Source organism: Mustela erminea, chromosome X, assembly GCF_009829155.1.
Source record: "Mustela erminea isolate mMusErm1 chromosome X, mMusErm1.Pri, whole genome shotgun sequence".
Lineage (NCBI taxonomy): Eukaryota > Metazoa > Chordata > Mammalia > Carnivora > Mustelidae > Mustela > Mustela erminea.
Genome location: NC_045635.1, coordinates 11,965,764 through 11,991,852, shown reverse-complemented (window position 1 = coordinate 11,991,852; position 26,089 = coordinate 11,965,764). Strand labels below are relative to the sequence as shown.

At 43.6% G+C, this 26,089-nt stretch overlaps 1 long non-coding RNA gene across 1 annotated transcript in view; it reads right to left on the bottom strand.

Annotated features, from left to right (window-relative positions):
- LOC116582560 overlaps window positions 1–26,089 on the bottom strand; it is a 31,238-nt gene that overhangs the window by 1,719 nt on the left and 3,430 nt on the right. The gene's annotated exons all lie outside the window — the stretch shown is intronic.

Here is a 26,089-nt window from a genome sequence, read left to right as displayed (position 1 = left end):
GAGGTTTATTGTTTGCTGTTGTGCTGGGATCTATTTATCATATGTGGCCACTACCCCACCTTCTGCCACAACCCATTCTTTCTTCTGGAGGCCTGTCTTCCCTGAACAAACGGTGCTGCTAATCACAATACCCTCCTCCCAGCTCCCATCACCACCCCGCCACTCCGCAATCCATGTTATAGACTGAACTTTGTGTCCCCACAAAACTTGTGTTGAGGTCCCTGCTCCTGGTGTGAGGGTACGAGGAGGTAAGATCTTTGGAAAGTAAGTCCGGCCAGAGGTGCATGAGCGGGACTAGTGCCTTCCAAAGAGACATGACCAAGCTTGCTCCCTCTCCCTGCACTCTGCCGTTGTGAGGACACACCAAGAAGATGGCCATCTAGAATCTGGGAAGAGTGCTCTCACCAGAACCCGACCATGCCGCCCCTGAAGTTCCTGCTTCCCGGCCTCCACAACTGTGAGACAGAACTGCTGCTCTGGCCACCAAGCCCATGGTATTCTACAACAGCTGCCTGAGCTAAGACAACCTCAAGCAGGTCTGAAGTCTCAGAACCAGAAACTTGTGGTAAATGAACATCTGCTGTCACCAGTCTCATGGCAAATGAGGAACTGTTTTGTGTCCATTTCTTATATCTGGCAAGTAGGCAAGCAGGTAGCCAGGCTCCCTGGTATGACTAAAAGGGGCTAAGAGAGTAAAAAGACCTCCAAAGAAGAGGCAGGTGAGTGCTTCTTCTACCCAGTAACATCGTCACTCTATGCCCACGGGCCATAAAGGGATCTTGGAGGACTCAAGGATGCCAGCCACATCTTCTCCTGCAGAAGATGCAGTTAAGGTGCATGAAGCTAAGTTTCTGTATCTTTTGACATCAGCGAAAACATATTCCCTTAACTCTGTCTATGGCATCTTTCCACCAACCATATCACTGTCCCACTGAGAAAACGGTGCGATGAATTATCCCAAGATCCTTCTAACAGATCCCTTTTTATCTAAACTCCTTCTTGGTTGCTTTATGATCTGTTTTCAAAAGTTCCAATGAATATAACTACTGATGCCAAGGAATTTGATCACCATTCTGCTTATCTAAAGCTAAGGCACTCGCTATACTTCTGTGCAAAATATGACTATATAGCACTGTCGAGCAGAATGTTGCATACCAGCGGTCAATCCCGGGGTGGGGGTGCGGCGCAGAACACTGCGTACCAGCTATCATAGGACTCTAAACACTTCTGCCCATTTCATGATGCCATCAGAATTGCCAGGGAAAACACAACACGGTCAAGCACTGTATGGAAAGATGTTGGGCTTACACGGGAAAAACAGAGAAGACCAGTGTTGATAGTGGGGGTCGGTCCCCCATGGCCAGCAGGTCCCCTGGGCAGCCAGTGCAGGGCAGTTGGCCTAGGCACACCCCTCTCGTGTGACAGCAGAACTCTGACCACTCCCCATGAAGTCTGAAATACTGCAAGTTAGGTGTGAACCTGTGGGCCATTGACGTACAGGTTTAAGCAGAGTGAAGGACTGTTCACTGAGCATGAAACACGGAAAGACACTCCCACGCAAGGCAGTCAGCCCAGCACAGGCTGCGTGCGCTCCTTACCCCTTGGTAAGGAAGTGTTCCAGGTCCAAGGCCCGGTCTTCCGTGACCGAGTGGGGAACTGTGTAATGCGAGCTTGCCTTCTTTAACAATAATCATATCCACTTGGAGACTCTGGCTTGCAAGCTGCAGAAAACCCAACTCAGAACTGGCTCAGGTAACTGACAGGCTCCCACAGCAAGGGCCCCAGACCCCATTTCCTTGCGACTCTTTGCTCTGCCTTCCCACGTCGGGTCACAACTAGTTCAAGACAGGCATTCTTTATGGAAGCAAAACGGGTGCAGATTTTGTCTCTCCCGACATTAGACTCTTCTCTAATTGGACAAACTCAGCATTCCTGAAACAAAAGGGGAAGGCATTAAGGCTGCCACTTGTTGCAAGAAGCAGTCGTAAAGTCTGTCACATTGACCCTAGTCTCTGTTTGAACTTAGCTTAGTTGATAATGGCTCTATTTTCGCTCTGAACCAGGCATTGCTGATCAAGTAGCAATAGCCCTGCCCAACAGAAGAGCACAGGCTTCTACCCAATTCATAAATACTTTTTTTTTCTTTTTTAAAGATTTTATTTGCCAGAGAGAGAGAGAGAGTAAGCGAGTACACACAAGTAGGCAGAGGCAGGCAAAGGCAGCGAGAGAAGCAGGTTCCCCGCCGAGCAAGGAGCCCGATGTGGGACTCGATCCCATGACCCCGGGACCATGACCCGAGCCAAAGGCAGCGGCTTAACCTACTGAGCCACCCAGGCGTCCCCATAAATACTTTCTTTGCATGTAAAATCAAAATCTCATTTAAAGGCAACGTAAGAAACCCAGAGGAGGGTACTTCGCCTAAGCAAGGGTGTTGTAACGGCTCCCTCGTAAATATTGGTGGCGTCTGCCCTTGACGCTTCCACTCCCCACAGAAGCTCCATGAGGCCTGACCCCACAGTATCTGCTCATCCCCGACAGGGACTGGCTCTCAGACCATCCTTGATCTGTTCCAAACCAAGTCTTTGCATAACTGTATTTTAGCGTGTTCGTGGTTTTGTTTCCATTTTCAGCCAGTTGTTTGTTCGCTTGTTACATTCCCTTTAGCTACCTTCTGACAGTGTAACATTCTGAGCGGCCCTCCTCCCTTTGTTCTCATAGCTTTCCACCCTCTCCACCTACAAATGAACACTTCGTTTTCATTTTCCAACTCATGGAGACACACACAGTAGCACTTCTCAGAGCCAAGTCAGAGGGTACTGGGGAGGTGAGAACTAATATTTATTAAGCACCAACCATGTACTGGCACAAGAGTAGACTTTTTTTTTTTTTTTTTTGCATCCATTTCATTCTCAAAGAAGTCTGTGAGATAGATCTAGTCTCCCTGTTTTACAAAGAAGGAAATGAGCCCAGAGAAGGTAGGTAACTGTGGAGAGTTGTGCAGCTGCTTAGTGAAGAGGTAGAAATCTACATCCAAGGCCATCTGATTTCAAAGTTTTTCCAAAGCTGTTTTCTTCATTACCTATTGATTTCCATTTTGGCTGTAATAAAAATCATCTGGAGTTACCACACACACACACACACACACACACACACACACGACTTGGGTGCCACTCCTAGACAGGCTTATTTTAAAAGGGTGGGGCCCAGGCCTCAGCATTTTCCTTCAAAGCTCCTTGGATGAGTCTCATGAAAACTCAGGGTTAGAACAAATTGTACTAGAATACACTCGCCTCCCAAACCATATCAATAAATTTCATGAAACATAGCAGAGGCCGGACAGCACTTCAATCTCAACATCTAAAAATAGCTAATAGTGGCGCCAGTACACAGTATGAAAGGAAACGGAGTCAGTTCACCTAGGATGCTTCTCATGCAAAATGTTTATGACCGGCCTGGGACCAACTTAACGAACCCGATCCCAGACGCCTGCTCTGGACTCTGTCTCTGAGCCTGTGTGTGACGTTTGACTTCTCAGCACACACCACGAATGTCCTGCCCCTATGTCCTCCCGCCCCTCCCCGCCCCGCCACAGGTTCACCTGCCACTACCGGCTCTTCCTAGCACTTCTGGAGCCAGCTCGGCCCATCCACAGCTGTCTGGGAAGCCCCAGGGATTTCTTATTGCCTGGGACAGCCCTTAACCAGCGACGGACAAAAGCCTCTTGATCGCCAAAGGGGGAAAACATCTCCAAACACCATCACAAGAGGGTTATGGGATGGATGCCACGAGCTTTAATTTCTTGAGAGAAAAGTATACCATCATCATAATGAAGACAGGCATAGATTCATACCCTGCTGACTCTATTTGACTCTTTTAGTGGGTCCTTCACAAGAAAAATGATCTATTCAAGCAAATATTAGAAATAATTCTATGGTTTTTACACAGGAGACGCTCAAGTAATTAATTAGTGCACCAACATCAATGGGTTGTGGGTGGGTTTTTTGACCGTTTATCATGAATAATCATTCATGCCTCATTATGTAGGATTTCATGTTAAAACTATGTGTTGTGGAAACAGTCTTCATTGAGATAAAAGCAATATGACATGGGTCACAGATTAGGGATAATGGAAATTCTACATTTTTTTTCTGTCCTATAATTTAAATAAAATGATATTAAAAAGGGGGAGATCACTGGGGTTGCAACATGAAGAATAATATTCCTTGGCCATTACTTTGCAACATACAAAAGATTCTGTTGGATATTATAGCTTCTAGCAGTCTTAGCTGTAGAGAACTTTAGATAAAATTGACTAGCTCAAGGAGAGGATATTATTATTGTGAGAATAAGAATGAGCAAAAATGTACAGCGCTCTCTCTCTCTCTCTGAATCTAAATCCCTAATGAAATGTATAATCCTGCAGCAGAAGAATTCGATTGAAGCTATTATTGTCCCATCTGTGCTGAGTCAGGGCTGGCCACCTTGTACTTTTCTTCACAGAAAAGTAGGGCTTCATTCTCAGTAGAATTGCAATCTTTTTTCTTTTCTCTACAATTTGGACCTTTTTACTGCTGGTTGGATTTCTATTATTCATACTGTAAGGAATTTTAAAGCATTTCCTTAAAAACAAGATTAGAAGTTTTAAGTCTCTACAGGAGGGAATCACCTTAACCACATAGTTAACTTTCTTCTGCTTTCATTTTTTTCTTAAGATTGCTGTTTTTATGTAATCGCTCCATGCAACATGGGGCTCGAACTCACAACCCCGAGGAGATCAAGAGTCACCTGCTCCACCGACTGAGCCAGCCAGACACCCCTCATATTTACTTTTCAAGAAAATCAAAATGATTTCTTAAAATGTCTAAGCCATAATAACCACAAATGAGGACTTGAACTTCCAGAGTTGTTTTCTCTTAACCCACTGGCCTCTGACCTTACATAAAACACACTATTTCATTTCTCATTTGGGATCATTTATCTTTTGGTCTGAGTGGTCAAGATAAAGTGGGTGTTTCCTTATAGAGTCTGGAAGTGTAAAGGGGCAAACTGCTTCTTAGGAAAAAAACAAAAAAAAAAACAAAATAAAACAAGAAAAAGTGCTGATCCTCATTGTGTGACTGAGCGGGCAGGCCAGATATGGAAGCACGTCTGTCTAGGCTCACTGAACCCAAGGGTATGCAAACTGAAGAGAGAGGAAATTTGCAAACACTTAAATTAGTTTGAGGCAAAGGGAGTGGGTGGGTAGAAAAGAGACACTAGAAATCAGTGAAGCCCCCAGAGAGAAGGTGAATTTGCTAGTAACTGCATATTTGACCACCTCAGTATAATCAGACTTTCTAAAATATATAAACAAGTCCTGTTTTAGTCCTCAATCCCTACCAGAACATTCTGTACAGGAGTGGCTCGGCCTATAGTCCAACATTTTTATTCTTGATAATAATAATATGGAGACGTTCATGTATTAATTAAAAATGGTGTCAGTGTTCCAGATCGTGAGGCTTCAGGACAGATTGTAGAAGGTAAAATGTAAAAAAAATGTATTTATTCACCTGTTTTCCTGTGCTAAATTAATATATTATCTTGAAGAAGCGGGAAGATGTAATTTTTTTTTTAAGATTTTATTTATTTATTTGACAGACAGAGATCACAAGTAGGCAGAGAGGCAGGCAGAGAGAGAGAGGAGGAAGCAGGCTCCCCATGGAGCTGAGAGCCCAACTTGGGGCTCGATCCCAGGACTCTGGGATCATGACCTGAGCCCAAGGCAGAGGGTTTAACCCACTGAGCCACCCAGGCACCCCAAGATGTAATGTTTTTGTCGACAGTTTTCTTTGGGACTTTTTCATCTTTACTCTCGGTTTTTAGATTGTGGCTAGAAATCTTTTTTTTTTTTTTTAAATTCAAAATGCATTCATATCTTCTTTGAAGCAGATTTTTTTTATCTAAAGGAGCTGATTATTTGTTGTCAGCATTCCAAAAACGTATTTTGGGGGATTATTGCCCTCATTGAGCTGTGCTTATTTCTATAACTTATCAAATACCAACATTTTGGTTTGCAAGTAACGTTAAGAAACAAAAAGGTATTGGAAATACTGAGATTAAGAGAGATGGCAATTTTGGTGTTTCCTACCTGAAGACTGTCTGAGAATTAGCTCTGTTGTTTTAGAATCATTCAGTTGCCCCGTACTGACCTGAATTTTTCTGTTACTCATGAAGATGTCATCTTATCCAGATACAGCCCCGAAATTTTACCCTGGACTTTGGACTGATTCCTGTTGTTCTCTTTGCTAGGGGTAGACACAGATTTTTGATATGTGAATTTGCGCTTCTGAAAAGTTTTAAGTAATCAGTTAAGTTCACATACTACCGCATAACACAGAATTCTTGTTCATGTTTTCAAACACCAAATATTACTTTAAAATCATGCCCGCTGTAGCATTCAAATGAGTTTTCTGTTAGCGCTTGGAAATTATAATATTCTTGGTTGTTTTATTTGACAGCCCCCTTTCTCCTACTGCTGTTTGGGTGTTGGAGAAACAATGCAAGCCAAAAGACTTAAGTTAGAGTCATGGGAATGTTATAAATGGGAACAACCGGAACCAGACGAAGGACATAGATTTTTCTCGGTCACTGTATGCATTTTGTTCTGGGTCTGGCTCAGAGTTAGGTCCTTTGATATCAGCTAAAACTGTCAAAAGTAGTCAGTTGTGAAAATGCAAACCTGAGGAGGCATTCTTCATCTGAAAATCTGTGTTAATGCTAACTGTCCAGGCCCCCAGGAGAAAATCTGGTGAATAAGATTGCAAGAGCAAATTCGAATTTTCTAATGCATGTTTCCCAGTTGGAAACAAATCACTTTTATTACCTTTTTCTTATTTTTTCATTTGCAATTTGTGGACTCATAAATATTATACGTAGTTTAAAACTGAATGGAATTCTATGATTTACTTTTTCATAAATTTTTTAGAAAGTAATTGGCTTGTTCTTTGGTGCTCTCCTGATACTGAAGATGAAAAATGTTACATAAGCATTTTGATGGATTTCGAGGTTTTAAAAAATTTATGGTGGGGAAGTTCACTCTAGAATAATACCGTTTCTGATTTGGTGTCTCGATTGTACCCTCATGTGCACACTCCACTCATTCATTACAATAGGTATGGTACCTGGAGGGGAACATTCCTAGTGAAAGCTGCTCCTAAAAAGTGGAGGAGAGGGGCACCTGGGTGGCTCAGTGGGTTAAAGCCTCTGCCTTCGGCTCAGGTCATGATCCCAGGGTCCTGGGATGGAGCCCCGCATTGGGCTCTCTGCTCGGCGGGGAGCCTGCTTCCTCCTCTCTCTCTCTGCCTGCCTCTCTGCCTACTTGTGATCTCTGTCAAATAAATAAATAAAATCTTTAAAAAAAAAGTGGACGAGCGCTATCAGTACCTCAAGTGAAATGTTTGGTAACCGGTGGGTTCGAGTTTGCCAACTCAGAAGGAGACACACTGTTGAGATTTTCACATTCATCTGTTGTGGGATACTGGAAATACATTCAGGAACTTCTAGTGTATTCCTTGGTGGGCTACTTGGGTAGCCTCTGGGTTCTTGTTAAGGGCACCAGTAACTATTTTCGTGTTTATTTTTCTTAAGCAGGTATTTATTCCTTCCAGCTTTTGTTACACTTTAAAGGAAAAACTAGATCCTTAAAGTTAATCTTGGAGATATATATTATATTATATTATATTATATTATATTATATTAATGTGTTAACTGACCTAGAAAATCTCTGAGTTTTTTCCAAAGGTGACCCATCTGACCCACTCTGAACTTGTGATGTTGGAGTATTTAGATACCCTTTGGGAGGAGAAAAAGAAGAAAAGAAAAAGAAGAAGGAAAAAAATCACAGATAAACATCTGATTAGGTTTTACTCATCTTCCAGGCTTGCTGCAATCTTTCAAAATCCTCATTCGGAATTTGGCATCCCATCCGCTTAGGTATTGTCTGAAAATCTGATCAATGTGCCAGCTCAAGAGAGCCAGATGGTCTACTGGAAGGGACTGCCTCCCCTCGGGGAACCTAGTGACAGGCTGTCTCACAGGAAGGACTTCAGCTGACGAGGGTGGTTGCCTTGTGCAAATTCCAAGACTGGGGTGACCCTCACTCAGCAGGGCCATTCCAGTGACCATCCACCCCCGGTCTTCCGAATTCCTGATGATGCATTCCCGATCGGGTGCCTCCTGGCCCTCTCAACTTCTGCATGAGTACAGAGGAACACAGGCCTTCTCCCGGAGCCAATCCTGCTGACTCCAACTGTACCTTTCCCCCAAACACTTCCCTACAGGAAAGGAAAGAGAAGCGTTGGGAGGAGGGCACATACAACGCATGTGTGATATTGTCTGTCATATATTTCATTGGTCCTCTCTAAGTTTCCTCAATAAGCTTGCTTCACCACTGCATTATGTGCTAGGTATAGTACTTGATGGGGCCTTGGGATTTCGGAGCTGGTACTCAACGTAGGGCAAACACCACCTGACCTAATGCTATGATCTTTTGGGAACACAGAAGGGTTCACCCAGGGGTGAGATACATGTTCCCTGGGGTTGTTGGCAAGTCACCAAGCTGAGCTGGAATGACCAGTGATAAGGTGATCACAAGGCTTATGCCCAAAGGCTGCAGAAGTCCTAGAGCAGCGTATCTTCGATGAAAGGAAATGTGGGATGATAAAGCTGCCCATGACTTTATCCCCTGGTTCCTTCTCAGCAGTCTGAAGATCCTTCCAAGCCCTAAAGATGGCAAGGAAGGTGTGGAAGGCAGAATAATTCGTCCCAGAAGACATCTGTGTGCTAATCCTCAGAACCTGGGACTATGCTACATGTCACAGCAAAGGGGAATTAAGGTTGCTAATCAGCTGGCTTTAAAATAGGAAGGTTATCCTGGGTTACTGGTTGAGCCTGATGTGGGTTTTTGTTTGGTTTTTTTTTTAAAGATTCCACCCATTTATTTGACAGAGAGAGAGAGAGAGATCACAAGTAGGCAGAGAGAGTGGGGAAGCAGGCTCCCCGCTGAGCAGAGAGCCGGATGTGGGGCTCGATCCCAGGACCCTGAGATCATGACCTGAGCTGAAGGCAGAGGCTTAACCCACTGAGCCACCCAGGCGCCCCAGTCATAAGGGTTCTTAAAAGTGGATGAAGGAGGCAGCAGAGTCAGAGTCCTGTTGTGCTGGAAGGCCACCTGCCTAGGGGACGAGGGTGTGCAGAGGCCAACACCTCCTGCTCTGTTAGATCATCACCCAGGCCAAGTCAAGCAGGCCCTGCAAGGCCTGAGGAAGCAGTCAAGCAACTCCTGATCACCTCTTGGGATATTGTCTTGGGTATGAGTGCACTGAGAGCTCCACAGAGCTACATGATTGGCCCTGTTATTACTTTCTGGACTCTTCCTAGTAACACAGTGTCTTGTCTAACCTCTGACTTACTGTTGAAACCCTACTTATGGCCCAGCTAATTTCTGCCCCGAGAGGAAGCTTGTCTTTAATGAGCTCTGGGAGGAACGTCTGCAAGATCTTATGCCTGAACGAAAGCATCACCATGTATGCAATTGAAAGACTCATAACTCCTACAAAGAAAATGTCCCTAGATAACGTCAAAGGGAAAAAGAGTTCTCTGATGAGGGAACTCATGGGGGGAAGTGAGCAGTGTTTATTGACAGTCAGTAGACGGGTCCGGGAAACACTGAAAGAAGTCATGGTGTAGAAGATCATGTTCCTACCACAAGACAAACTAAAGAACCATAAAAAGAAGAAAATATAGGTCACATAATTTATGAATTTATGTTTAAATCTTGCCAACCAGGGCTGATGGTAATAGCCTGGAACACATTTAGGAGGCAGGTGCAGAAACAGAAGTCCCTGATTGCCCTGTTCATATACAGAAATGCCTTACTTTTTATAATTTTGAAGATTTAGTGACAGAAACGACTGGAGACTCCAGTACTGTGAGGAGCATGGCTATGCGGATGAGGGCTAAGTGACAGGTAATCAGGTCAGTGGCACGGGCCTGTGATCTAGGAGTGTGAAGACACAGAAGAAAAGGAGAAAAGTCTTGGCACACAGACTGACGCCAGCTTGGACAAAAAGGAATTTTTATGATAACATAATAATGGCATAGAGGAAACATATTCTATACAACTGAAAAAAAAAGACTTCACATCATCAATTTTATTTCATTAATCAAAACCACCATTATCATCATTTTTGTTTCATCCAATTATCCTTGCCTAACCTTCACTATTCACGTAACTTCTTGGTGATCCAGCCTCTGCATTACTTTCTATGCCAAACAACTTTTATATGTCAAACACCAACACGTCTACGATCGTAACCGGACAGGATTCACAGTATCTATACTATTATTGTACCTGGACATCCCTTTCTAGAAGTCATCCCCTTACTGCTTTTCATTTCTTCAATTTATATTTATCAACCCAAACGGGTGGACATACCACATTACTCAATGGATATTTGTGCAGCTGAATTAAATGAAATGTTATGCTAACATAAAATAAATCACCAAAACAAATAATTTTTAAAAATATACAAAGGACTTAAATAGACCTTTCTCCAAAGAAGATGGAGAAATGGCCAATCAGCGCATAAAAAAAATGCTCAATGTCGTCATTAGGAAGATGGAAATCGAAACCATGTTGAGATACCATTTCATGCCTACCAGGATGGCTATTTAAAACAAAAACCGGAAACCAGAAAGTAACAAGTGTTAGTGAGGATGCGGAGATATTGGAATCCTCGTATACCGCTGATGGGATTATAAAATGGCACAGCTGCTGCAGAAAACAGTTTGGCAGCTCGTCCGAAGTTTAAACATGAAGTTACCACACAAGCCAGCAATTCTACCCCTAGGTATAGACGCGAAACAATTACAAACAGGTGTTCAAACAAAAACTTGTCCACAGAGTTCAGAGCAAGACTATTCACAGTAGCCAAAGGGAGGAAACAATTTTCCACATTTCCATCAGCTGATGAATGGATAAACAAAATGTGGTCTATCTATATAATGGAATATTATTTAGCTACAAAAAGGAGTGATGTACTAACACAGGCTACAACATGAATGAACTCTGAAAACATGATGCTACATGGGAAAAAAAACAACAGACAAAAAAGGCTGCATATCATACAATCCCATTTATATGAAATACCCAGAAGAAGCAGATCCATAGATACAGAAAGCTGATTAGTGGCTGCCGGGGACTGGGGGAGGGGAGAATGAGGAGTGATTGCTTAAGGGGTATGGGGTTTCCTTTTGAGGCGATGAAAACGTTCTGCAACCAGATAGTGGTGATGGTTGCACAACATCGAGGATTTACTCAATACCACTGAACTGCATATTTTAAAATGATTAAAATGGCAAATTTTATGTTACACGCATGCAATAATAATAAAAAAATAGAACAAAGCCCCCTAATAAGATGTCTGTCCATCTTGACCACAAGAATACCGAGGCCTTGCCAAATACCTTGCAGAACTGTCTGTACACTATTTGCACCACATCACTTTGACCAACCAACCTAACACCATTAGTAAAGGTACACGTAACAGGAAATCTAATGACCAATGTGATGTACTTAGTGACCCCACCACCCTAGCTCCTACAGCCCACCCATTTCCTTTGGGTGCTTGTAAATCATTCTTTGAATATTGTGATCAATTACCTGGGACTAATATCAAGTACCCTAGACTGTTATTGTTGCCATGTTTCCTCCCACCAAGCTTGAAGACTTGGCACTCTCTGTTCTGTCTGTCTGGAAAGCTTATCCCCCAGATTCCACTGGTCCATTCCCTTACTTTCTTCAGATCGGTGCTCAAATATCACTTTTCCAGGCAGGCCTTCCCCAACCACTCTGTCAGAAATAACAGCCCCCTCTTCCCCTCTCTGGCATTTCTCTCCTGCTGTTTATCACCTCCTGACTTCTTTGTTTATCCACTTATTGTGCGTCTCCTGCTGTCACTCCCTTCCCCTCACCTCTTGGCACTTCTCACTACCTGACAGTTTTTGTGTTTATTTTTGGATTGTCTAGCTCCCCTGGGATATCACGGGGGCTCTGTATTATTTAGGTAATAAATCCAGGGTGGCCTTCAACTCTCCCCTGGCCCATTCACTCAATCAACTGAGGGGTTTGGGACAATCTTTATACTTGACCGTATCAAGTCTCAGAGACCCGGAAAATGGAAAAACGTGGCCCCTGCTAGCAAGGAGCCTCTGGATTGGTGGAAGTGCCCGGATAACAACAGGTCAGAGAAGGGACTGTGATCTAGGGAATGTCGAGGTCTCACGGAAGAACGGGAAAGGGCTGAGAAAGGCTTCCACAGGTGCTCAGTTACTGAGGAGGAAGAGAACACAGGTCATTCAAGGAACCTTAATATTCCGAGGCTGCAGCCCCAGATGCAAAGCACTTATCATCATCCGATCCTTTGTTTATCATTTCTCTGTCCCCCACTTTCTTTCTCCTTCCTTCTTGGGCTTATCACCTCCTGTGCAAACCCCAGGAGCTTGGCCGTGAAAGGCCAGCACGCAAAGTTTGACACCTGCAGGAGACAGAACATGCAGTCAAGAAGACACAAAGGAGGAAACAAGGCAGGGAGGCCAGCGGCGTGCTGTGTGCACAAAGCCCTCATTATTCCAGCTTGCAGATGGCTGCAATACTCGAGAAAGCTGCCAGGTCAGATTACAATCAATCAAGAGTGTAGAATATGGGTCCTAGGTTCAACAGGCAGAGCCACTGGGACGGGAGTAGGGTAGGCTGGAGCAGGGCACTCTTCGGGGAAAGGCTGGTTAACCAACCCAGCATATAATTGAGTCTGTTCTTTTCTCTGTTCTACTAATCATTCATTAAGCAGAGTATACCACTCACTGTGATCCAGACTCATGACTTCAAATCAAACAGAGAAGGCCAATTTCTGCAAAGCACAGGAAGGAAACAATCAGTGCCCTGGGCTTGGTTAGGCCAAGAAGCCTGCAATTGCTATTCTCTGGGCAAAACATCCTGGGAAAACCATAGCTTCAGACCTAGGCACACAGCTGGCAGCAGAAAAGGTCTAGGCTAATGAAAAACACACGCCTTGGACTTGGTTGCCATCACACCAATTATTGTTTCAACAAATCTGTACAAAATTATGACGTTAGGACATTTTAGCAGTAGCTAAATGATTAGATTAGGGAAAGAAATGGACAACTGGCACAGAATATTTTAAATAGAACTATTATAGGGTAAGGAGCACCTGGGTGGCTCAGTAGGTTAAAGCCTCTGCCTTCGGCTCGGGTCATGATCCTGCTCCTGGGATCTGGCTCCTAGGATCGAGCCCCGAATCGGGCTCTCTGCTCAGCAAGAAGCCCGCTTCCTCCTCTCTCTCTCTCTGCCTACTTGTGATCTCTGCCTGTCAAACAAATAAATAAAATCTTAAAAAAGAAAAAAGAAAAAGGAAATATTATAGGGTGAGGGGCACCTGGGTGGCTTCAGGTCAGGTCATGATCCCAGGGTGCTGGGGCTGAACCAGGAATGGGCCTCCCTGCTCCTCCCACTTCCTCTGCCTGCTGCTCCCCCGCTTGCGCTCGTGCGCGTGTGCGTGCACACACTCTTTCTCTCTCTCTCTCTCTCTCTCTCATTCTGTGTCAATAAATAAATAAAACCTTAAAAAAAAAAAAGAAAGAAATATTATAGTGTTAAACTAATTTGACCTGTTACTTTAAGGAGAACTGAGAATTGTTGGAAAGTTGCTATTTGAAGAATTAATAATATTCAAATGCCACTTTATACCTACTATATCCAGTGCTTTATGACAGTTCCTTGGCATCCTCTATTTCATTCCAGCTTCAAAATAACTTTCTGAAACATATTTTTTGAAGAACTTTTTTTTAAAGTAATCTCTATACCCAGTGTGGGGCTCGAACTTATAAACCCGAGATGAGGACTCACGTGCTCTACTGACCAAGCCAGCCGGGCGCCCCTCTGAAACATATATTATTAACCTCATTTAACAGATGAGAAAACTGAGGTTATGAAAGATGAAACAAGCTGACCAAGGTACAGGGAATAGCCAAGATTTAAAGCCCGACTCTGCCTGATATGCTGTTTTGGATGGAGCCCTGGAAAGCTTTCAGGCTTTCAGTACCTTAAAAAACAGAGCCCTGTTGGAGAAAGCATAAGATGAGAATTAGAAAAGTATTTTTGCTGAATGCGAATTTGCAATGATGGAAATTGCAGTAAGGAAATACAGTTTCTTCAGTAGTTGTGAAAATGCAGGATTCTCCGCCCAAATTAGCAGATACCCACAAGCAAAAAGAAAGCAGTTGAAAGGAAAGACTTTTATTTAAGAGAAAAGAAATCACCTCAATTCAAGGTTAAATCATGAATATAAATGAGGCATAAAATAAGAGAGCATCTTTATGAGCAACACAGAGAAGCTTCAAGAAAAGAGCCTCTTGGTTGAGTGCTTGTGCATTCAGCATTATGATGGAGAACCAAAGAAAATTCTAGACACTGGCCTTCTACTTAATTTGTGCCTGCTAATTCTAGACTTTTGGTATGCAACTCATGAAACATCTCATTTCTGTTTAGGGTAGAGAGAACACCAAAACATACAAATAAATCCCAAAACAATGGCAGACTTCAAGTGGTTGAAAGGAGCTAAGGTTCTGAGTGTCCAGCCCTTTGTGCAGCAGAGCAGTCCCCTCCACCATGTCGTTTGTCTGAACACCTCCAACAACCCAGAGCTCACCTACTTCAGTTCCAGTCTCCTAATTATTAGTAGTACCTGCTTTATGTTATCTGAAATCTATCACCTTGTAACTTTCATCCATTGATCCCTGTTTTCCTCTTAGAACTAAACATAATTCTGCCTTCTATTCCATCTCTTTCAATGCTGCAAGAGAGACATCCTTTTGCCCCCTAAATACTTTATTCCATCTTTACTCATTTCAGTTTTTGCTCCTATTTCATGATTTATGGCACTAGATGGTATGACTCCTAGGAAGGAGTTGAAGTTGGTCTACGTCCCTCGTGAAATATGTTTCCCTGAATTGAACATAATAAATCAAAAGATGGTAAGATTGATTATCAAAAGCACAGAACAGTCAGAATACTATATTTCTATTTAAACAGCCCAAGATTCCTTTGGGTATTTTTTTTCCTTCTATTTTGTAGCCTCATCATGCTCTTGGCTCTTACTGCCTTCAGGCCCCTCTAATCCCCGAGCCTTTTTTCCCCACATGCTGCTATTTCACAAGTTCTCCCTGTACCCTTAACTTTGGTTCCAAGGATAAAACACTCAAACTTGTCATATTTAAATTTCATTTTGATAGAGATGACCACTTACACATTTATTTATGAATTTATCCTGCCTTATTCTAAAAGATACTGGCTGATACATCATCCCTGGGACAGTGCCAGTTTGCAACCTGCTTTGCCGTCTGATTTATTCACACTCCCTCCCAGCTTCTTATTCTCCATGTACTGATAACCAGGTCCACTCAGTCCATATTCAGGTTACTTAAAAAGGACCATGCTAGGAAAACATCCCTGTTCAACACAAACCTGCAACAAAATCTGCCAGATTTGACAAAGATCCATCAATCAGGATTCTTAGGGTAGAGTGGTCACGCTGCTAAAATTTTCTTCTGGTCTATCCAGTTTCCCCATCTCTTCCACAAGGATGCCATGAAGTCTTTGAAAAATGCCTTGCAGAAATACAGAAACTCTAGGTCCAGAGAATTCCTTTGATCTACTAGTCTTTTTTTTTTTTTTTTAACGATTTTATCCATGTATTTGACAGAGAGAGACACAGCGAGAGAGGGAACACAAGCAGGAGGAGTGGGAGAGGGAGAAGCCGGCTCCCCGTGGAGCAGGGAGCCTGATGCTGGGCTCCTTCCCAGAACCCTGGGATCATGACCTGAGCTGAAGGCAGAGTTTAATGACTGAGCACCCCAATCTACTAGTCTAATAAACATATCACAAAAGAAACCAAAGCCTGCCCATCAGGCTGTCTTTTCTTAGTTAATTCATGCTGGTTTCTTGAAGGATCTCCTCCTCCCTCTCTGAGAATTCACACACCACCCGTATGTATACTTAATGCAGAATTAACACTGAAATCCCTGTTCACACTGGCATCACCCACCTTCACCCCTTTTTGAAAACCAAGACATTTGCCCATCTCCTGTTTTCAGGAAGCACTTCTCCTTCCCGTAGACTGCAGATGATATTTTAAGGACCTCTTTTGAAAACTGTTTTCATCTTTTCAGTTATGGCTTGTCCAAACCTGAAGACTCGTATTCTTTTAGTTTGCATCCTTTGAGTGGGAGTGATAGTGATAGCCCAGAACGGTTTCCCTGGAGAATGGGGGTACTGTTTTTAGGAGTGAGGGATCCTGCGCAAACAAGAGATTCTACTGCCGCTGTGAACCTTAAATTCAAATACCCTTCAGCAAGTCTCAGTACTCTTGAGTTCGTCTTTCTTGCATTAGTGTTAGAGGTCTGTGTTGTTCTTGTGGTTTGAGCCTTTGATTGCTATCTCCTTCCTCCCGGGTTTTTAACGTGTCTCTTAAAATCCGAGCTCCTCCAAAAAGCCTTAGCCCCTCTTACCAGCACACTTAGTTTCTTGGATTACTTTCTCCACTCTTATTAATAAGGGTCTCTCCATGCCTTCATACAGACAACAGTCCCTTATGCTCACTTGTAACTGATATTTCCTGGACGTAGATGAATTCATTCGGTTTTACTGCTGTTAGTAGGCCCTGATCCTACAGAAAGTGATTCGCACACGGTCTGTTACTAACGTGGTTGAAAATTAGCCAAAGACCAGAAAACATGAAGCCATCGAGGGCTTCCAAGGTCAATAGGCTAGGAAAGATAAAGTATTCCATTATCAGGATGAAAACTGAGTCCTCACATTAATGTTCCTAATGGCTTGCTTACCTTGTTTTTATACTTTCTAAGTGAACAGGAACAAAGCCACTTGCTGCCGCTCTCATTAACACTAATGATCAATAAGTAGAAAAAATTTTTTGCTGATTCTTATATTTCGTTCAAGATTATGTATGCTTAATTTAGAGCTTATTAGAGCATTGCCAATTTTGCTCATTATCTCCTCTCCAAGATGAATGTGTTTCTTAAGTAAGTAGTTACCATGAAGCAACAATGACTGACTCAGTCTTTGTAATTAAGCAAGGTCTTCAGTTATCTTTACTGCTAGGGGTGGGGAGGGAAGAAGCAAGCATTAGCATTTAATATTGACTTATTTTAGATACTCCCAAGAGAAAGAGGTACTTATAACAAATTCAACGCTGTTAATGACCAGAGCTGACTGAGAACTTTCCAAAGGAAGTGTTTGCCTCACACCCTTCCCTAAGCTCTTTTGAGGTTCTTTCCACCCATTAAAATCATGCTTTGAAATGAAAAGCCAGTACACGCTACACCATGAAGAAGCCCTGGAAACACTATGCTAAGTGAAGAAAGCCAGAAACAAAGGACCATACATTGTATGCTTCCATTGAAATGAAATGGCCAGAAGAGGCAAATCCACAGACAGAAAGAACATTAGAGGCTGGGGATGGGGGGGGAGAGGAGGTGGGCGTAGGAGGCAGTGCTAGAAAAATTAGGGGGTAATCCTAAGAAGTATAGGGCTTCCTTTTGGAGTGATGAAAATGTTCTGAAATTGATGGTGGTGATGACCACACAGCCACGTCAATGAACTAAAAGCAGCTGAACTGTATACCATAGATGGGCAAACCGCGCAGCATGTGGATCACAACTCCATAAAGCCGGTTTTTCAAAATGACACCTTAGTCTTTAGCAACTGGATCACCGTCGCCTTTTCCACCAGGTCCTGCTGCATGACACCTTAGTCTTTAGCAACTGGATCACCGTCGCCTTTTCCACCAGGTCCTGCTGCCATCCTGAGTGACTAAACATCCACACAGGTGACCCGCTACTCCACACCCAAGTGAGTCCGCTCCTTGGTCTTCTTTTTTTTTTTTTTTAAGATTTTATTTATTTATTTGACAGATAGAAATCACAAGCAGGCAGAGAGAGAGAGGAGGAAGCAGGCTCCCTGCTGAGCAGAGAGCCCGATGAGGGGCTTGATCCCAGGACCCTGGGATCATGACCTAAGCCGATGACAGAGGCTTAACCCACTGAGCCACCCAGGCGACCCCGTTCCTTGGTCTTCTCTGCTCCAGAGAGCCTCACCTCCTTTCTGCTCGGCCCCCCACTCTGCCCTGACGTGTTGCATACCCCGCCCGACACCCCCCCCACCTCTGAAATAACGCATTCATGTATTTCTCTCCGAGCACAACTTCCCATACTTCTGGCTATCTCACTCAGTTGTTCTAATTACAACCTGGCCTTGATAGCTGTAGGGTCTTCCTCTTCCTCCGCCCCATTAGTTTCTCTCTTCCTGCTCTATCAGTATCCCCGAGGCCCCTCCTCCCCACCCTCCCTCCCTCCCATCCTGAAACTCCCCACTTTCCCTGTCACTGCTTCTCTGGTCCGGCTCGAATGCCTTCCCTCGCCACTTCAGTCTCTTGTCTGTCCATCTCAGTCACCTGGCAAATCTCAACCCTCCATCAACGCAGCTAATTATAGAATGACCCAGTCCTAGATCTTGTCTCCACTGCACATTTAGCACCCTCAGTTATCCTTTCCTGTCGCTGCAGAAGCTTCTCTCCAGTTCTCGAAGGTCTATAGTAGAAACCTGCTTCACAGTCCTCAACCCATCTCCACCTCCCTCTTGTACCCAGCAGATAATCCAACCTCCTCCTCTATGTCAGAGAAGAAGGACCTCCTGCCCTACTACCAAACTATGTGCTTTATCTACATACTTTCTTCCTCCTCTGCCATTCACTGCTCCTACCCTCATCCTCTCCCTCTCTGATTCCTACCCACCACAAGCAACAACAGCACCTCGAACTCCATGCCCCACCCTGTCCCAGCTACCTCTTCTCTTCCTCCTCTTTAAACATAAACCTCCTAAAAAAAAAAAAAAAGCTGTCTTCACTTCTCCCTTTCCACTTTTTCCTCCATAGGCTGCAATGACTATTTCTACACATCACCTCACTCAAATGGCTCTTCTGTCTATACATCACTTTCTCAAATGGCACATTTTTTTTTTTTAAGAGACGGAGGTGGGGAGGGGCAGAGGGTGAGGGAGAGAGAGAATCTTAAGGGGGCTCCAAGCCCAGTACAGAGCCCAACACGGGGCTCGATCTCACAACCTTGAGATCATAACCAGAGCAGAAATCAAGAGTTGGATGCTTAATTGGCTGAGCCACCCAGGCGCCCCTCAAATGGCCTTTTGGAATCCCGTGAGCTCCTTCTGTTCCTACTTGAATTCTCAGCAATACTTGGTACACTGGACAACTTTCTCCTTCTTATCAGGATCTCTTTTTTAGCTTCGTGACTCTACACACTTCTGATCTCCTCCCATACTTTGGATCATTCCTTTTCAGTCTTCTTTTGAGGCTTTCCCTTGCCTGCCCCCTAAAAGTTAGTACTCTTGAAGCATGCCCTGGTATGTGTATAAGCGATCTATTAACGTGTTACAAATTAACACAAACTTAGCAGTTTAAAACAATATCCACCTATTATCTCTCAGCCTCAATGGATCAGGAGTCCAAGCACAAGTTTGCTGGGTCCCCTACTCAGCTCTCACAAGGCTAAAGTCAAGGTGTTGGCTGAGGATGCATTCTCATTTGGAGCTTGGGGTCCTCTTCCAAGCTCATTCAGGCTGTTGGCAGAATTCAGGCCCAGATATCTGATCTTGGAGCTTAAAAAATGAGTTCATTCCACCAGCAGTCTGCTTTTTCTCTGGGGTTCCCGCTCTCAGAAAATCATCCCCCACTGTCATTCTTGACTTTACACCTGCTCCCTTGCACCCCCACATCAAAGCAACCTACACCAATCAATCCGACCTCCCAAAGTTTCCAATCTCTCTCCTTCTCTTTACTCCTTGTTCAGGCTACCTTCACCACTCATGTGCATCATCAACCAGCTTCCCAACTGGTCTCTTAGCCACCAGTCTTTTTTTTTTTTTTTTTTTTTTAAAGATTTTATTTATTTATTTGTCAGAGAGAGAGCGAGAGCGAGCACAGGCAGACAGAGTGGAAGGCAGAGTCAGAGGGAGAAGCAGGCTCCCTGCGGAGCAAGGAGCCCGATGTGGGACTCGATCCCAGGACGCCGGGATCATGACCTGAGCCGAAGGCAGCTGCTTAACCAACTGAGCCACCCAGGCGTCCCTCTTAGCCACCAGTCTTAACCACTGCCATGGACATTGTAGACCTGCTTGCTCAATATCCATTCCAACCTCCTGGCAGTGCTTGTTCCAGAAAATGAAAAACGACATTCTTTAGCTAGGCTTCTGGTTGAGACGTAGATTTTAACAATCACGCGTACTCATGTAACATTTGGAAGAAGGCAGTGATAGATCGTGAAAAGTGGCCTTGCCTCTGCTCTTTTAGCTGGCAAGCTTGGTTACAGAAGCATTTGGCTTTCAGTGGCAGTTGGAAAGAGAGTCCAGACCCGAGCCATATAACGGGAAAAAAAGCAGTACCCAAGCATCCATTTCATTGGCAACAACTTCCTGATTTCTTGAACACAGCAGAGGAGGCATAATCCTGAAACCAGCAGTTACGGAGACAGCTTAACATTCCAACTCACTGATCATGGCAGAAACAACAGCTGCCTGGCCATCGAATTCTATAGTGTTATTCTGGAAGGTTTTCTGGAAACTGAGCCTGGGTTTTACTTTCCTAATCACTTTTAGACTTCTTCAGTCATATTGGTTCGAATGGTTCATTCTATCTGCAGCTAAACTCTGACTACAATATATCCTGCAATTAGCCACATTTCATCCAGCGAGATCCTTCCGAAACTCTAAAACTCAAATCCTATACCGCACTGCCCTTGCTTAAAATCTTTCAATATCCCCCAATATCCTTGCAGGAAGCCCAAATCTTGTGAATCTGGTTTGAAAAGTCCTGCATGATATGGTTCTCCTGTCCTCTGCAGACTCGCCCTGCCCCAAGTACTCTCTGGCCACGCTTATACTCATGTGTTCATCTCTTCATGCTTGGCCGTGCTATTCTCCCTTCGTGGAACACTCTTCCCCTGTCTTCTCTTGGTTAATTCCTACCCCCACTTTAAAAAAAAAAAAATTTATTTGTCAGAGAGAGAGAGAGAACACAAGCAGAGGGAGTAGCAGGCAGAGAGAGAAGCAGGCTCCCCACTGGGCAAGGAGCCTGATGCAGGACTTGACCCTAGGACCCTGGGATCATGACCTGAGCCGAAGGCAGACACTTAACTGACTGAGCCACGTAAGGGTCCATCAAATGTTGGCCAAAGACTGTGTCCTCCAAACGATCTTTCCTGACTCCATCACACATCACTAGTACCAAAACTCTGGGTTAGGCCCTCGCTTATATGCTCCCACAGAACCCAGGCCTTTCCCCTTTGAAACAGTTACTCCGCTGTATTGGGATGGCCAACTGTAAACTGTACTCCCCCAACCTTTCCACCCCATGGACCTGGTGGGATGTTCCATCTAAGCGGTCCTCTATTTTATCCCCAGTACTGAGAGTCTGGCCCAGACTTGGGTGTATAAATTCAATGAAGTAACAAAGAAACTAAAGCATTTTTTTTTAATTTATCTGACAGAGATCACAAGTAGGCAGAGAGGCAGGCAGAGAGAGAGGAAGGAAAGCAAGCTCCCTGCCGAGCAGAGAGCCCGATGCAGGGCTCAATCCCAAGACCCTGGGATCATGACCTGAGCCGAAAGCAGCGGCTTTAACCCACTGAGCCACCCAAGCGCCCCGAAATTGAAGCATTTTAAGCAGAGAGTCTAATCTCTATTAGATTTATGTTTTAGAAAAAACACTCAGGTGGCCATGTGCATGTGGAAGAAACTGTAATGACATCATAGAACAATGGCATGTAATGTGGAAGGAAGGGGCTGAGACAGAAGGTCCAGTTTCTTGGTCTGACCTAGTGCCATATTAGTGGGGACGGAAAGGATATCTTGCACGAAGGGGAAGAGGGGCAGAGGGGCACAGAAAACTGGCAACATTCGAGAGGTAAGAAGACGGGGCTTATTAAACCTTCTTCTGGCATTCCAATTCAATTTTCTCTCTCTCTTTTTTTTAATTGAAGTATAGTCATCCAATTCAATTTAACTAACATTTTTTGAGCGTCTCCTTTATGCAAGGCATTACATTAGGTTATGTGAGACAGAGATTCGTAAGATACTGTCCCAATCTTGGAGATTCCAATGGTTTCAGTTGGCTACCAGAGACACAAAAACTTTAAAAGAAAGCAGAGCAAACACAGGAGGAAGCACCGAAGACTTCACATTTTGAGGGGCTCTGTGTGTGTGTAGTTTTCCAGTTTATGTGTTTGTCTCTTTTTGCCTAAAGATAAGGGCTAGTAGTTTATGGGCAATAGCATACTGTAGTGGAAAAAATACTGCCTGGAACCAGAACATAGGGGTCTTTGTTCTTCATGGCCACAAACCAGGTAGTATGATCTTGAAAAATTTGTTTAACTTCTCTGGGCCTTAATTTCCCTATTTGTAAAATGAAGTTTTTCAGTGAAATGACCTTAAAATGTTATTATTTCATGTATTTGTTATATTTTACATATATGCAGTATTTCTAAAAGCTTTACAAGTCATTCAGTTAAAATGTTCAAGAATTCTTTTGGATAAATGTTTTAACTGTGTTCTATAGTATTTAGAAGACCAAAAAAAAAAAAAAAAAAAAGAAGAAGAAGAAGAAGAAGACAAAGACAATCTGGTCACAAACCATAAACTTTGGTTTCTTGATTCAAAGAGACGATGATAATATTATTCACTTCGGACAATTAGGTACAGTTTACTGGAATGTGCCCTCCACCTCCATTACCTTGGCTGTTTCAGCCTATGATTTGTTTATTTGTCTGTTTCATTTTGACTTATCAGGGCACCTGGGTGGCTCAGTCCTTTAGTGTCTGCCTTCAGCTCGGGTCATGATCCCAGGGTATTGAGACCGAGCCCCACATCTCCCCGCTCACCAGGAAGCTTGCCTCTCCTTCTCCCAATCCCCCTGCTTATGTTTCTGCTCTTGCTATCTCTCTCTCTCTCTGTCAGGTAAATAAATAAAATATTTTTTAAGTAAATAAATGGGGGCGCCTGGGCAGCTCAGTGGGTTAAGCCTTTGCCTTCAGCTCAGCTTCATGATCCCAGGGTCCGGGGATAGAGCCCTGCATCAGGCTCCCTCCTCTGCGGGAAGACTGCTTCTCCCTCTCCCACTCCCCCTGCTTGTGTTCCCTCTCTTGCTGTCTCTCTCTCTCTCTCTCTCTCTCTGTCAAATAAACAAATAAAATCTTTAAAAAAAAAAAAAAAATTCTGAGGGCGCCCAGGCGGCTCAGTGGGTTAAGCCTCTGCCTTTGGCTCAGGTCATGATCCCAGGGTCCTGGGATCGAGCCCCACATCGGGCTCTCTGCTCTGCGGAGAGCCTGCTTCCACCTCTCTCTCTGCCTGCCTCTCTGCCCACTTGTGATCTCTCTGTCAAATAAATAAATAAAATCTTTAAAAAAAAAAATTCTGGGCTCAGACTACATGAGAATTTTCTTTAAATTTCAATGGAAAGGAGATGCATGAAGGAGCACAAAAAGCAGGTTTAGAATCAAGAAAAAGAGCTATCTTCTTGCTCTCCCCATCACTACGTTTCTTTCTCTTTGTAACTAAGTGTATAACAGCTTACGAGAATGGCCAGTAGTGCTAGCAACTGTACCAGATGAACCCAGAAAAATCACTGGCTTGATACAAAGTTCATCATTTCTTTCTTTCTTTTTTAAAGATTTTATTTTAAAGATTATTATTTTAAAGACTCAACCATCTTAAAAGAGTAACTTCCGATGTCGCCCTGGATGTCAACATCCTGGGGACAAAAGTTAGGGTTGAGGAACAAGGGAGGGAAAAGAGGCCTTCCTGTGCAAGGTTTTTCTGGGCCCTGCCCTGATATCACACGTCACTTCAATCAGCCCCACGGGATACCTAACTGGAGGGATGACTGAACAACGGGGTCTAGCTAGCTGTGTGCCAAGGAAGAAAGGGGGCAGATTTTGATCACTTCATGGTGGGTTTCTGCTATTTTCAGAGATACTGATTCTGTCTAGCTGTTACCTCTCAACTCTCTCCTTCCTACCTCACGTCTGTAATTGTTAACGAAATATTTCAGAGGTGATTCCTACTTGGCATGAGTAGTTGGAAAATATTTTTAGAGCAGTGATATTCACCAAGTAAGCACCTGATTTTTATGGTGCAACCTTCAAGTTTCTCTAAGTGCTCTAATTTCTAACTAACATCAACACAGTACATTAGTTTGTAGATGGCGAACAGTGCTCCTACGCGGGTTTGTACGTATCGATGTAGCTTCAGATTCATATAACTGGGAATATTAATCTCCTAATGTTATCAGACTTAGTAAGGTCAGCCACAAAAAATATTCACACCTCAAGTTTCCATAATATCATCAGTCTTGGAAATTACATCAAAATTGCTGGCTTGAGAATTTACCAGTTAGGTATCTTGGGGTTTTTTTTTGTTTTGGGGGTTGGGGGGTTGGCATAGAGCAGTGGTTCTTAAAGTGTGGTTTCTGAAACAGTGGCAACAGCAGCACCTGAGAACTTGTGAGAAATGCAATTCCCAGGCCTCACCTCAGACCCAGTGAATCACAAACTGGGATGGGGCCCAAAATCTGTGTTTTCTTCATAAGCCACACAGAGAATAACTTAGAACCAGTCATCTAGTTGAATTAGATTACTGCTGAAACATTTCATTCCAAGGACCAGGTCAAAAGAATATTATCTGAAATCGTTTTGTTGAAAACACCTCGACTTTCTTATGTTGCTGTGAATTCAGAGTGCTATGGAAAACTCACAGAATGACAAGATCCCTGAGAGCCCCGGGAGGTCATTAGGGCAAATAGTTTCCAAAGGTGTCCGTCATGGAAATCCAAGGTTCTAAGAAGCATCTTTAGGGGCTACCGGAAAGAAAATGTGTTCTTATGTTTGATTGAGGACTGCTGCTCTAACCACCCAGAATTGGTCTCCAAAAGACAGGAAATTCTGTGTCAGGAGAAATGGTTTTAGAGCTTTAGGAAAGAGCCATCATGTTACTCATCTTTGTATCCCCATTATCTTCCAGAGTGGAGAGCAGAGTAAACCATAAGAAACATAATAAACCAGCATAATACACATCTATGTTAAATGAATGAAGGGATGGAACAGTCACCTCATGGATTCAGGTTCTAAATAATTTCCGCGAATATTCTGGGGTCATCTAGGAAAAAAAAAATCCCATTTTAAGAGTTTATTCTAGCTACCATTGAAGAATACTGACTGCCTCATGTAGGCGGCCAGTCTTTTCAGCAGTTAAGAATTTTAGCTCTCAGATATTTAAGAAGGCCTCCACCCCTCTAAGAAAGAAAGAAAGAAAAAAAAAAAAAACACAAGCAAAACTTATGTAAAGAAAGTGCATGTTCCGTTTCTTGAAATACCTATAAAAGCGCTCGGTTACTGCACGCTAACCTTTTCAATGACTAACTTGGAGCCCCTCAGCCTCAGAGCGGTTGACATTTGAGGCTGGATCATTTCCCAGGGGAGTGTCCTGGGCACTGTAGCAGCAGCACCCCCACCTGCCCCACACCTGGGTGCCAAGATGACAACCACAATGTCTCCGGACACTGCCAGGTGTCCTCTGGGGTCGGGAGGAAGGGGTGGTGGATAAAATTATCACTGCCTTGGCCTAATATTAAAAAAAAGAGTCATTTTCCCGCATTTTATTCAAAGCTCTGGAAACAGGCTTCAGGGAAAAGTGGATGTCCCACATTTATCTTTGGCTTATTGTTGGGGACTTTGGCAGTGACAGCTCTATCTATTTGAAATGACTGATTCACAAATCCTCATTATTTTGGGCCAGTTTTCTCCTTGGAACAAGTTTATCATTGGAGATGCAAATCCAAAACTCTAAGCATCTTTTTTACACTTACTGTGCTCTTCTACATTGATTCAGTGCTGA